The sequence below is a fragment of the Staurois parvus genome, unplaced genomic scaffold (assembly GCF_062004578.1).
Source record: "Staurois parvus isolate SC_StPar_1 unplaced genomic scaffold, SC_StPar_1.0 ptg000248l, whole genome shotgun sequence".
NCBI lineage: Eukaryota > Metazoa > Chordata > Amphibia > Anura > Ranidae > Staurois > Staurois parvus.
In genome coordinates, this window is record NW_028318044.1 from 2,210,645 (window position 1) to 2,225,708 (window position 15,064).

A 15,064-nucleotide genomic window follows, 5' to 3' on the forward strand; every position below is an offset into this window, starting at 1 on the left:
GGCCTAGGAACGTGATGCTAGATTGCTCAAAGCAACATTTCTCCGCCTTAGCATATAACCCATGCTGCCGCAATCGCCCCAAAACTTTCGCCACATGTATCCTATGATCCTCTAGAGAGGGTGAAAAAATTAGTATGTCGTCCAAGTAGACGATAACGAAGACATCCAAAAAATCCCTGAAGATGTCGTTCACAAAGTGTTGGAAGGTGGCTGGTGCATTGCACAGCCCAAATGGCATGACCAAGTATTCAAAGTGGCCAAACCGGGTACGGAAAGCAGTTTTCCACTCGTCCCCCTCTCTTATGCGTACCAGGTTATAGGCCCCCCTTAAATCAAGTTTTGTGAATATGACTGCAGCCTTTAGGCTCTGAAACAGTTCTGGTACCAATGGCAATGGGTAACGATTTTTTATCGTGACCCTGTTCAGCTCCCGGTAGTCAATACAAGGTCTCAGGGTTTTGTCTTTTTTCTCCACGAAGAAGATTCCCGCTCCTGCTGGAGAAGTGGAGGGGCGGATGAATCCCTTCTGGAGGCTGTCCTCGATATATTCCTTCAGGGCCCCCAATTCAAGCTCAGATAGGGGGAAAATACGCCCAAAAGGGATTTCAGAGCCTGGTAACAGGTCGATTGGAAAGTCATACGGGCGGTGGGGGGGCAGAGTGTCGGCTCCCCGCTTACTGAACACATCCAGGAACCCATGATAGGCTGCGGGAATAACCTGTTTCAAGTCGGAGTCTCCTTCGGAGCAAAGGAGAACTCGGGGCCCCGCGGGGCCCGAAGTGCGACAATGTTCCCGACAGTATGGGGAAGGGAACGAGATTGACCCGGTCTCCCAGTCAATCTGGGGGTTATGGGCCCGTAACCATGGGAGCCCCAGAATGACTGGGAAAAGAGGTGATGCAATAGCGTCCAGGCGGAGGAACTCCTGGTGCTGGTTGGCAATGATAGTGGCAATGGGGGGAGTTTCCTGATTAACTACCCCCGATTTTATCTGGGAACCATCAGCCAAAAAGATGTTGAAGCCCTTCTGTCTGTGTTGGAGAGGGATACCCTGTTGGTGAGCAAACTCTAGATCCAGGAAACAGCTGCATGCCCCCGAATCAACTATGGCTGTCACCTCCACGATCTTTCCTGGAAGCTGAAAGGAGAGGGGCACTACTAAGTATTGCGAAGGACAGGTATTGCTAACAGACAAGGAAGAAAAACGGGTGCACTTACTCATTTTTTGAGGGCAGGATCGCACCATATGACCAGCTTCACCGCAGTAAAGGCAGAGGTTCTGGGCTCGTCTGCGCTGGCGTTCCTCCGGTGATAATTTAGGCCGTGCCAGACCTAGCTGCATAGGTTCCGGAACATCTCCTGGTGGTGGGTTCTGGATGTTTTGTCGGGTTGGTGGGCTGGGGCCTAGGAATGGACCCCAGGTATTTCCGCGACCCTGGCCGGACCTCTCAAGCCTGCGTTCCCGCAGTCTTCGGTCAATCTTAATTGTCAGGGCAATAAGGTCTTCTAGAGACTCGGGAACCTCCACCCGGGCCAGCTCATCTTTCAAGGGATCGGAGAGTCCCATACGGAACTGGTGCAATAGAGCGAACTCATTCCAGCGTGTGTCCCCCATCCACCGCCTGAAATCAGAGGCGTATTCCTCTGCCGCCCGCCGGCCCTGTCGGAGCGCATATAAGGTCGCTTCGGCAGAGGCTGCCCGCTGTGGGTCATCATACAAGATGGCCATTGCTTCAAAGAAACTATTGACCGATCCCAGGTGAGGATCATTGTTTCCCCTTAGCCGGTGGGCCCAATCCTGGGGTTCACCCTGTAGTAGTGAAATAATGAATCCTACCTTCACGTTTTCGGTCAGGAAGGTACGGGGTTGTAGCTCAAAGAACAAGAGACAGGAGTCGCGGAATGACCGGAAGCGTGTGCGGTCCCCGTGAAAACGCTCCGGTAGGGGTACTCGGGGTTCTACCATAGGGAGCGGGGCGGAAGCCCCTGACGCTGGCTCCTGAGCTACCAGGGCCGGGGGTGCAGAAACCGGGGCCTGTGGGGCAGGATCAGAAATAGGGCCAGTCTGGATGCGATTCTCCAGCTGCATGCATCTGTCCTGCAGGACCGTTACGGCCTGCGTCAAAGTAGCTAGGTGCCTGCAAATTTCCTCTAACGGGGAGGGCCCTCCTCTAGGCTCAGTCATGGCCTTTTGGTACTGTAAGGGACCGCCCGGCGGTACCACTAGCACTCCACTGGTCGGATGTTCCCAGCGCACGGAGTCTAAGCCCCAGGGTACTTGTTCACCAGGGCCCCTGATGGTGGGGATGGACTTGGAGTACCCCAGGACCAGGTCGTGACTACTGAGGACACCCGTCAGTGGTAGGGGTATTCGCCAGGGGCTCCCACGGGAGAGAGCCAGGTATGAGGAGGTCTGGAGACCCCGTAGAGAGGGACGGATGGATGGATGGATGGCTGAGTAGGAGCAGGGTCATACAAGCCGGGTCGGTAGCTATGGGGACGATGCGGTACAGAGCAGCGGGCAGAGAATAGTCGGGTCACACGCCAGGTCAGCAACAGCAGGTCAGATCCAATAGGGGGCATACAGGAGAGAGGTCAGGCAAGCAAGGGTCAAAACAGGAGAAAACAGCAAGGTCAGGGCACAATCCGGGTCAGCAACTTACTTCAGACAGGTTCACAGGTTCACAGGATACAAAAGACCAAAAGGCACTGAATGACAGCTCAGGGCCGTTTAAATATCCCGCCCTGCGCTGTCATTGGTGCCAGGCGCGCGCCCGCGGTCACTACTGCGCATGCGCGAACCTGATTGCCGCGGTCGGCCAAGTCCCGGCGCTCGCGTACAGGGAGGTGTACTGCGCCTGCGCCGGGACCAGCGGCGCGACGATCCCCGACACTTGTGCTTTAAGATTTGTTTTAGCCTTAGGCGTGAAGGGGTTAATATATATACTGTATGTGGCTTTTTAATAAATAACGTTGGAATAGGTTACTATGCCATTAGTTATATAGTTAGTTTGGCTGAAAAAAGACAAAAGTCCATCCAGTTCAACCATAAAAAAAAAAAATATTATAATCCTACACCCACAGTTGATCCAGAGGAAGGCAAAAAAACCAGCAAAGCACGATCCAATTTGCTCCTGCTGGGAAAAATTTCCTTCCTGATCCCCCGAGAGGCAATCAGATATTCCCTGGATCAACTTTACCTATAAATATTAGTATCCAGTTATATTCTGTGTATCTAAGAAAGAATCCAGGACTTTTATAAAGCAATCCATTGAGCTGGCCAGAGCCACATTTTCAGCTCTTACTGTGAAGAAACCTTTCCGTATTTGGGGATTAAATTTCTTTTCCTCCAGACGTAAAGAGCTCCCCCTTGTCCTCTGTGATGACCTCAGGGGGAATAACTTTACACCGAGTTCACTATATGAACCACTGATGTATTATACATGGAGATCATATCCCCCCTTATGTATTATACATGGAGATCATATCCCCCTTATGTATTATACATGGAGATCATATCCCCCCTTATGTATTATACATGGAGATCATATCCCCCCTTATGTATTATACATGGAGATCATATCCCCCCTTATGTATTATACATGGAGATCATATCCCCCCTTATGTATTATACATGGAGATCATATCCCCCTTATGTATTATACACGGAGATCATATCCCCCCCCCCTTATGTATTATACATGCAGATCATACCCCCCCCCCTTAAGTATTATACATGGTGATCATATCCCCCTTATGTATTATACATGGAGATCATATCTCCCCCCCCTTTATGTATTATACATGGTGATCATATCCCCCCTTATGTATTATACATGGAGATCATAGCCCCCCTTATGTATTATACATGGAGATCATATCCCCCCCCCTTATGTATTATACATGGAGATCATATCCCCCCTTATGTATTATACATGGAGATCATATCCCCCCCCCCTTATGTATAATACATGGAAATCATATCCCCCCTTATGTATTATACATGGTGATCATATCCCCCCTTATGTATTATACATGGAGATCATAGCCCCCCTTATGTATTATACATGGAGATCATATCCCCCCCCCTTATGTATAATACATGGAGATCATATCCCCCCTTATGTATTATACATGGAGATCATATCCCCCCTTATGTATTATACATGGAGATCATATCCCCCCCTTATGTATTATACATGGAGATCATATCCCCCCTGTATGTATTATACATGGAGATCATATCCCCCTTATGTATTATACATGGGGATCATATCCCCCCCTTATGTATTATACATGGAGATCATATCCCCCCTTATGTATTATACATGGAGATCATATCCCCCCTTATGTATTATACATGGAGATCATATCCCCCTTATGTATATTATACATGGAGATCATATCCCCCTTATGTATTATACATGGAGATCATATCCCCCCCTTATGTATTATACATGGAGATCATATCCCCCCCTTATGTATTATACATGGAGATCATATCCCCCCTTATGTATTATACATGGTGATCATATCCCCCCCTTATGTATTATACATGGAGATCATATCCCCCCTTATGTATTATACATGGAGATCATATCCCCCTTATGTATTATACATGGAGATCATATCCCCCCCCTTATGTATTATACATGGAGATCATATCCCCCCCCTTATGTATTATACATGGAGATCATATCCCCCCTTATGTATAATACATGGAGATCATATCCCTCCTTATGTATTATACATGGAGATCATATCCCCCCTTATGTATTATACATGGAGATCATATCCCCCCTTATGTATTATACATGGAGATCATATCCCCCCCCCTTATGTATTATACATGGAGATCATATCCCCCCTTATGTATTATACATGGAGATCATATCCCCCTTATGTATTATACATGGAGATCATATCCCCCCCTTATGTATTATACATGGAGATCATATCCCCCCTTATTTATTATACGTGGAGATCATATCCCCCCTTATGTATTATACATGGAGATCATGTCCCCCCCCTTTATGTATTATATATGGTGATCATATCCCCCCTTATGTATTATACATGGAGATCATATCCCCCCTTATGTATTATACATGGAGATCATATCCCCCCTTATGTATTATACATGGAGATCATATCCCCCCTTATGTATTATACATGGAGATCATATCCCCCTTATGTATTATACATGGAGATCATATCCCCCCTTATGTATTATACATGGAGATCATATCCCCCCTTATGTATTATACATGGAGATCATATCCCCCCTTATGTATTATACATGGAGATCATATCCCCCCTTATGTATTATACATGGAGATCATATCCCCCTTATGTATTATACACGGAGATCATATCCCCCCCCCCTTATGTATTATACATGCAGATCATACCCCCCCCCCCTTAAGTATTATACATGGTGATCATATCCCCCTTATGTATTATACATGGAGATCATATCTCCCCCCCCTTTATGTATTATACATGGTGATCATATCCCCCCTTATGTATTATACATGGAGATCATAGCCCCCCTTATGTATTATACATGGAGATCATATCCCCCCCCCCTTATGTATTATACATGGAGATCATATCCCCCCTTATGTATTATACATGGAGATCATATCCCCCCCCCCTTATGTATAATACATGGAAATCATATCCCCCCTTATGTATTATACATGGTGATCATATCCCCCCTTATGTATTATACATGGAGATCATAGCCCCCCTTATGTATTATACATGGAGATCATATCCCCCCCCCTTATGTATAATACATGGAGATCATATCCCCCCTTATGTATTATACATGGAGATCATATCCCCCTTATGTATTATACATGGAGATCATATCCCCCCCTTATGTATTATACATGGAGATCATATCCCCCCCGTATGTATTATACATGGAGATCATATCCCCCCTTATGTATTATACATGGGGATCATATCCCCCCCTTATGTATTATACATGGAGATCATATCCCCCCTTATGTATTATACATGGAGATCATATCCCCCCTTATGTATTATACATGGAGATCATATCCCCCTTATGTATATTATACATGGAGATCATATCCCCCTTATGTATTATACATGGAGATCATATCCCCCCCTTATGTATTATACATGGAGATCATATCCCCCCCTTATGTATTATACATGGAGATCATATCCCCCCTTATGTATTATACATGGTGATCATATCCCCCCCTTATGTATTATACATGGAGATCATATCCCCCCTTATGTATTATACATGGAGATCATATCCCCCTTATGTATTATACATGGAGATCATATCCCCCCCTTATGTATTATACATGGAGATCATATCCCCCCCCTTATGTATTATACATGGAGATCATATCCCCCCTTATGTATAATACATGGAGATCATATGCCTCCTTATGTATTATACATGGAGATCATATCCCCCCCTTATGTATTATACATGGAGATCATATCCCCCTTATGTATTATACATGGAGATCATATCCCCCCCCTTATGTATTATACATGGAGATCATATCCCCCCTTATGTATTATACATGGAGATCATATCCCCCTTATGTATTATACATGGAGATCATATCCCCCCCTTATGTATTATACATGGAGATCATATCCCCCCTTATTTATTATACGTGGAGATCATATCCCCCCTTATGTATTATACATGGAGATCATGTCCCCCCCCTTTATGTATTATATATGGTGATCATATCCCCCCTTATGTATTATACATGGAGATCATATCCCCCTTATGTATTATACATGGAGATCATATCCCCCCTTATGTATTATACATGGAGATCATATCCCCCTTATGTATTATACATGGAGATCATATCCCCCCCTTATGTATTATACATGGAGATCATATCCCCCCTTATGTATTATACATGGAGATCATATCCCCCCCTTATGTATTATACATGGAGATCATATCCCCCCTTATTTATTATACGTGGAGATCATATCCCCCCTTATGTATTATACATGGAGATCATGTCCCCCCCTTTATGTATTATATATGGTGATCATATCCCCCTTATGTATTATACATGGAGATCATATCCCCCCCTTATGTATTATACATGGAGATCATATCCCCCCTTATGTATTATACATGGAGATCATATCCCCCTTATGTATTATACATGGAGATCATATCCCCCCCTTATGTATTATACATGGAGATTAGAGATGAGCGAATCGAACCAAGTGAAGTGGAATTCGTTTCGAATTTCAGGAAAAATTTGATTCGCGGCGAATCCGAATATTAGCATACTTCGGGTGCGCGAATCGGATTTTTCCCGATCAGCCGGCAAAAGTGTCCCTGCAGAGAGCTCCGCTATTTCTGACAGTTCTCTGACAGTTCCTTCACATGTACAGCGGTTGAAACATTGTATCTATTTGTTTCCATTTAGGATACAGATGTTTTTATTCGGAAATAGATACAATGTTTCAACCGCTGTAAATGTGAAGGAACTGTCAGAGAACTGTCAGAAATAGCGGAGCTCTCTGCAGATACACTTTTTGCTGTACTGGAATACTTCTTCTTTTCATTCTTCTTTTCATTCTTCTCATTCTTCTTCTTCTTTTCATTCTTCTTTTCATTCTTCTCATTCTTCTTCTTCTTTTCATTCTTCTTTTCATTCTTCTCATTCTTCTTCTTCTTTTCATTCTTCTTTTCATTCTTCTCATTCTTCTTCTTCTTTTCATTCTTCTTTTCATTCTTCTCATTCTTCTTTTCTTCTTCATGAAAAGAAGAATGAGAAGAAGAATGAAAAGAAGAATGAAAAGAAGAATGAGAAGAATGAAAAGAAGAAGAATGAATGAAAAGAAGAATGAGAAGAAGAATGAAAAGAAGAATGAGAAGAAGAATGAAAAGAAGAATGAGAAGAAGAATGAGAAGAAGAATGAGAAGAATGAAAAGAAGAATGAGAAGAATGAAAAGAAGAATGAAAAGAAGGAGAAGAAGAATGTAAAGAAGAATGAAAAGAAGAAGAAGAATGAAAAGAAGAATGAGAAGAAGAATGAAAAGAAGAATGAGAAGAAGAATGAGAAGAATGAAAAGAAGAATGAGAAGAATGAAAAGAAGAAGAAGAAGAATGAAAAGAAGAAGAAGAAGAATGAAAAGAAGAAGAAGAATGAAAAGAAGAATGAAAAGAAGAAGAAGAAGAATCTTTTCATTCTTCTCATTCTTCTTTTCATTGTTCTTTTCATTCTTCTTCTTCTTTTCATTCTTCTTCTTCTTTTCATTCTTCTTTTCATTCTTCTTCTTCTTCTTTTCATTCTTCTTCTTCTTTTCATTCTTCTTCTTCTTCTTTTCATTCTTCTTTTCATTCTTCTTCTTCTTCTTTTCATTCTTCTTCTTCTTCTTTTCATTCTTCTTTTCATTCTTCTCATTCTTCTTTTCATTCTTCTTCTTCTTCTTTTCAATCTTCTTTTCATTCTTCTTCTTCTTTTCATTCTTCTTCTTCTTCTCATTCTTCTTTTCATTTTTCTCATTCTTCTTTTCATTCTTTTCATTCTTCTTTTCATTCTTCTTCTTCTTCTTTTCATTCTTCTTTTCATTATTCTTCTTCTTTTCATTCTTCTTCTTCTTCTTTTCATTCTTCTCATTCTTCTTTTCATTCTTCTTTTCATTCTTCTTTTCATTCTTCTTCTTCTTATTTTCATTCTTCTTTTCATTCTTCTTTTCATTCTTCTAATTCTTCTTTTCATTCTTCTTTTCATTCTTCTCATTCTTCTTTTCATTCTTCTAATTCTTCTTTTCATTCTTCTTTTCATTCTTCTTCTCATTCTTCTTTTCATTCTTCTCATTCTTCTTTTCTTCTTCATGAAAAGAAGAATGAGAAGAAGAATGAAAAGAAGAATGAAAAGAAGAAGAAGAATGAAAAGAAGAATGAGAAGAAGAATGAAAAGAAGAATGAAAAGAAGAATGAGAAGAATGAAAAGAAGAATGAAAAGAAGAAGAAGAATGAAAAGAAGAATGAGAAGAAGAATGAAAAGAAGAATGAGAAGAAGAATGACAAGAATGAAAAGAAGAATGAAAAGAAGAAGAAGAAGAATGAAAAGAAGAAGAAGAATGAAAAGAAGAAGAAGAAGAAGAATCTTTTCATTCTTCTCATTCTTCTTTTCATTCTTCTTCTTTTCATTCTTCTTCTTCTTCTTTTCATTCTTCTTCTTCTTTTCATTCTTCTTTTCATTCGTCTTCTTCTCTTTTCATTCTTCTTTTCATTCTTCTTCTTCTTTTCATTCTTCTTCTTCTTCTTTTCATTATTCTTTTCATTCTTCTCATTCTTCTTTTCATTCTTCTTTTCATTCTTCTTCTTCTTTTCATTCTTCTTTTCATTCTTCTCATTCTTCTTTTCTTCTTCATGAAAAGAAGAATGAGAAGAAGAATGAAAAGAAGAATGAAAAGAAGAATGAAAAGAAGAAGAAGAATGAAAAGAAGAATGAGAAGAATGAAAAGAAGAATGAAAAGAAGAATGAGAAGAAGAATGAAAAGAAGAATGAGAAGAATGAAAAGAAGAATGAAAAGAAGAATGAGAAGAAGAATGAAAAAAAGAACGAGAAGAAGAATGAAAAGAAGAATGAAAAGAAGAATGAGAAGAATGAAAAGAAGAATGAGAAGAAGAATGAGAAGAATGAAAAGAAGAATGAAAAGAAAAAGAAGAATGAAAAGAAGAATGAAAAGAAGAAGAAGAAGAAGAAGAATCTTTTCATTCTTCTCATTCTTCTTTTCATTCTTCTTCTTCTTCTTTTCATTCTTCTTTTCATTCTTCTTTTCTTCTTCATGAAAAGAAGAATGAGAAGAAGAATGAAAAGAAGAATGAAAAGAAGAATGGGAAGAATGAAAAGAAGAATGAAGAGAAGAATGAGAAGAATGAAAAGAAGAATGAGAAGAATGAAAAGAAGAATGAGAAGAAGAATGAGAAGAATGAAAAGAAGAATGAGAAGAATGAAAAGAAGAATGAGAAGAAGAAGAAGAATGAAAAGAAGAAGAAGAATGAAAAGAAGAATGAAAAGAAGAAGAATGAAAAGAAGAATGAGAAGAAGAATGAAAAGAAGAATGAAAAGAAGAATGAGAAGAATGAAAAGAAGAATGAAAAGAAGAAGAATGAAAAGAAGAATGAGAAGAAGAATGAGAAGAAGAATGAGAAGAATGAAAAGAAGAATGAGAAGAATGAAAAGAAGAATGAAAAGAAGAAGAAGAAGAATGAAAAGAAGAAGAAGAATGAAAAGAAGAAGAAGAAGAAGAATCTTTTCATTCTTCTCATTCTTCTTTTCATTCTTCTTCTTCTTCTTTTCATTCTTCTTCTTCTTTTCATTCTTCTTTTCATTCTTCTTTTTCTTTTCATTCTTCTTCTTCTTCTGAGGATGAGGATGAGGATGAAGAAGAAGAAGAAGAAGAAGAAGAAGAAGAAGAAGTAGGATGAAAACAAGAAGAACTCCAAGCCGGCAAAAAGTGTATCTGCAGAGCTCCTCTATTTCTGACAGTTCTCTGACATTCACATTTACAGCGGTTGAAACATTGTATCTATTTGTTTCCATAAATGGAAACAAATAGATACAATGTTTCAACCGCTGTATGGAGTGAATGTCACAGAACTGTCAGAAATAGCGGAGCTCTGCAGATACACTTAGCGGAGCTCTGCAGATACACTTTTTGCCGGCTTGGAATTCTTCTTATTTTCATCCTACTTCTTCTTCTTCATCCTCATCCTCAGAAGAAGAAGAAGATGAGGATGAGGATGAAGAAGAAGAAGAAGAAGTAGGATGAAAATAAGAAGAATTCCAAGCCGGCAAAAAGTGTATCTGCAGAGCTCCGCTAAGTGTATCTGCAGAGCTCCGCTAAGAAATAGCGGAGCTCTGCAGATACACTTTTTGCCGGCTTGGAATTCTCCTTCTTCTCATCCTTCTTCTTCTTCTCATCCTTCTCCTTCTTCTCATCCTTCTCCTTCTTCTCATCCTTCTCCTTCTTCTCATCCTTCTTCTTCTTCTCATCCTTCTTCTTCTTCTCATCCTTCTTCTTCTCATCCTTCTCCTTCTTCTCATCCTTCTTCTTCTTCTCATCCTTCTTCTTCTCATCCTTCTCCTTCTTCTCATCCTTCTTCTCATCCTTCTCCTTCTCATCCTTATTCTCATCCTTCTCCTTCTTCTCATCCTTCTCCTTCTTCTCATCCTTCTCCTTCTTCTCATCCTTCTCCTTCTTCTCATCCTTCTCCTTCTCCTTCTTCTCATCCTTCTCCTTCTCCTTCTTCTCATCCTTCTCCTTCTTCTCATCCTTCTCCTTCTCCTCCTTCTCATCCTTCTCCTTCTTCTCATCCTTCTCCTTCTTCTCATCCTTCTCCTTCTTCTCATCCTTCTCCTTCTTCTCATCCTTCTCCTTCTCCTTCTCCTTCTCATCCTTCTTCTCATCCTTCTCCTTCTTCTCATCCTTCTCCTTCTTCTCATCCTTCTCCTTCTTCTCATCCTTCTCCTTCTCCTTCTTCTCATCCTTCTCCTTCTCCTTCTTCTCATCCTTCTCCTTCTTCTCATCCTTCTCCTTCTCCTTCTTCTCATCCTTCTCCTTCTTCTCATCCTTCTCCTTATTCTCATCCTTCTCCTTCTTCTCATCCTTCTCCTTCTCCTTCTTCTCATCCTTCTCCTTCTCCTTCTTCTCATCCTTCTCCTTCTCCTTCTCCTTCCTCATCTCCAAGGGCATTTAAATTAAAGGTACGGTGTTCTGCACTAATATAAAGGCTCTCTGAAGCCTAGAAACCCTTTTTATAAGTTAAATTCGCAGCGAATAAATTCGCATCGAATCGAATTTCTTCCTCAAATTCGGCAAATCAGCCGAATCGAATTTTTGAATAATTCGCTCATCTCTAATGGAGATCATATCCCCCCCTTATGTATTATACATGGAGATCATATCCCCCCCTTATGTATTATACATATATATTGAAATCAGGGTGGATTTGGTTTAAATCAAACTGATTTAAATCACGATTTAAATCACTAGTCAGTAAGGCTTGATTTAAATCCTAGTTTTCTACATAAAGACTAATTCTTGCTGGTATAACTTTAATATACAAGTAGATGAAGATTTTTAGAATACCAACTTTTCATATTAGTTTTTTTATCCCCAGTTTAATAGGTTAATCATTCATATTTGGACAACTTTTCTGTTGTACTTAGGAAGGAGAAAAATAATCATTACCTTAATAATAACAATTTAAATAGATTTATTCAACTGAAACAATAACATTCCAGCATATGTGATTTGCTTAAACATCCATGTTTGGTAACTAATTTGGCTAAACAAAATATATATATTTTAAGAAACTTAGACTGTCGGCCCCTTCCTCCTCCTCACACTTAGTTTCACTTTCTTCTTGTGCAGATCTATTCCACTCCAAACAATCAGAAAAATATTGTTTCTATTCTATTCACTGAACTTCTTGAAACTTAGCACTGAAGGGGTTGATTCTGTATTCATAGGTTTGTAGAAGTTAGGATGAAGGTCTTTTTCTTCACTCTGTTCATGTTATAACATTTTTGCTGTGAAGAAGAGGCATGTGATCTCCGCTGAGTCAAATTCAGTTTTGAGAACTGCAAAAGTAAACCGATCATCTGTGATAATATCTTGTAGGCAGAGAAACTGCCCAATAATCTTACAGAAACCTCTGGAAGAGCCTGACATTGTGAATGGATTCATGGAATTTATTTACCAAAAAAATTAAACATATACAGCCTTATTCTACATAATTAAAAACTAATCTTTATTTCATGATGGAATAACCTTTGGATGGTAATATATTTTCCTCAAAAAGCATTTTATTTAAGAAAATCCAATTTAAATAAAAAAAATCTGAATTAAATAAATAAAATCAGATTTTTTTTATTTAACTTAGATCTGACCTGGATCTGGGGTCGAACATTTAGAAACAAGTGGTGTAATGTACTTTATGTATCTGGGGCTGTGGAACTGCCGCTGGGCAAACTGGTGGGCACGTCTTGGCTAATCAAAACATATTGTGGACATTTTTATGTTTTCCAGCACATAGACAAGGGAGGCTGGGTGGGGAATTCCTGTGACTACCAGTCATATCCATAAGACTTGTCTAGGTGCCTAGCTGTTAATTAGATTCATGTTTAAGGGTTGCATTATCATGTTTTTACTGGTTTTATATCTTCTCTTATCAATGATAATATCCCCCAGAGCGGAATGTCCTCCTGGGGGGTATAAAGAATGTGTCTGGGTTTTAATAAAAAGTTATTCCTTTGGTTTTACCTCAACATCTTCTCTGTGTATGATGCTAGGTGTAAAGGGTTGGTACTAGCAATCGGTCTGCTAGAAGGGTTTGGAGGGCGGGAGGCACTGTTTGGAGGAGGCTCCCAGTCGGTGAGGCCAGGCATTCCATCACATTGACCCAGGGGCAGACTGACCATTTGGAAACTCGGGCACTGTCCGAGGGCCCGGGGTCAATAGGGGGCCCCATGAGATGCCCCTGGTACCTTTTTCATAGGCTTTTTTTGAGTTTGGGCAAAGTCACAGGGGCCCCATGATCCCCTATTGCCCGGGGGCCCCATGACTTGTCAGTCTTCCCCTGCATTGACCTTAAATCGGAGGTCCAGTCAAAATAAAAAAAATAAAAGTCAATAGCTACAAAAAGTGTAGCTGCTGACTTTTAAAAAATGGACACTCACCTGTCCCTCAATGTCCTCACACCGGCCGGGTTGACTAACCATCCTGTCTCCTCGGTGCCGGCATCTTCAGTGTGAGCACCCGGCTGTGACAGCTTGCGGCTTCACAGCCGGGTGCCTACTGCACATGTGCAAGAAGCGCTGCGCTTTCTGAATGGTCCCGAAGTCTTCTGGGACCTGTCACATGTCCCAGAAGACTACAGAGAGGGAGGGGGGAGGACAACTTCCGCTTCCGATCACCTGGGCGATCACAGCAGAAGTGGAAGCGGGTACCTGTCAAATTCGGGTACCCACTCCCCAAAGGCGCCAATCCTTAACGGTTAGCAGGGGACAAAGCCTTAAAGCGGAACTTCCCCTTTTGGGTGGAGCTCCGCTTTAAATACAAAAACTGTCCTTTATTATAAAAGCCTTTAAAAATAAAATCCCAGGGACTTGATGCCATACACCTCAACATAATAACCACCATAGAGAATATGTATACACGATGGTATGAACAATCTGATATGCAAAATACTGTGAATAGTTCAAAATACATAACCTATAAAAGATGTTTTTTTTTTGTTTGTTTTTTTTAACAACGTACGGTCGTAAATGAATACTCTCTGATAAATAACCATTTTATGCATTCATCATAAAGCTCCACTGTCACTCACTGTTAACAAATAGATGGGCGCATGGTACAGAGATAGAAACCCACAAGTTATCCAAGATGGGTACAATCAGGAGCACCGTTGGCCATGCAATGTCTAAAGCCATGGTGTATAATGAGACCATAGGATCCCCCTATGAATATAATCTGCACAATGGAATATTACTCTTCTAATGGTATGGTGGACTGGTTTGGGCAGCACAGTGGCTAAATGGTTAGCACTTCTCCCTGGCAGTACTCGGGTCGTTTCTTCAAATCTCAACCACGGCACCACCTGCCTGGAGTTTGCATGTTCTCCATGTGCCGGCGTGGGTTTCCTCCGGGTACTCTGGTTTCCTCCCACACTCCAAAGACATGCTGGTAGGTGAATTGTCTCCTGTCTAAATTGTCCCTAGTATGTGTATGTATGATGGGAGTTAGGGACCTTAGATTGTACACCCCTTGAGGGTTAGGGACTGATGTGAATGTACAATATATATGTAAAGTGCTGCGTAAATTGATGGCGATATATAAGTACCTGAAATAAATAAATAAAAATAAATAATACTAAGCAGTAAACCTGACATCCAAACCCAAAAACAAAAATATTATACATTTCACCTTACCAGAGCTTAGATGTAGAGGCAGATATACAGTATATATATATTTATAGCTGCCTCAACATCAAAGGTCTGGTGAGCTGAA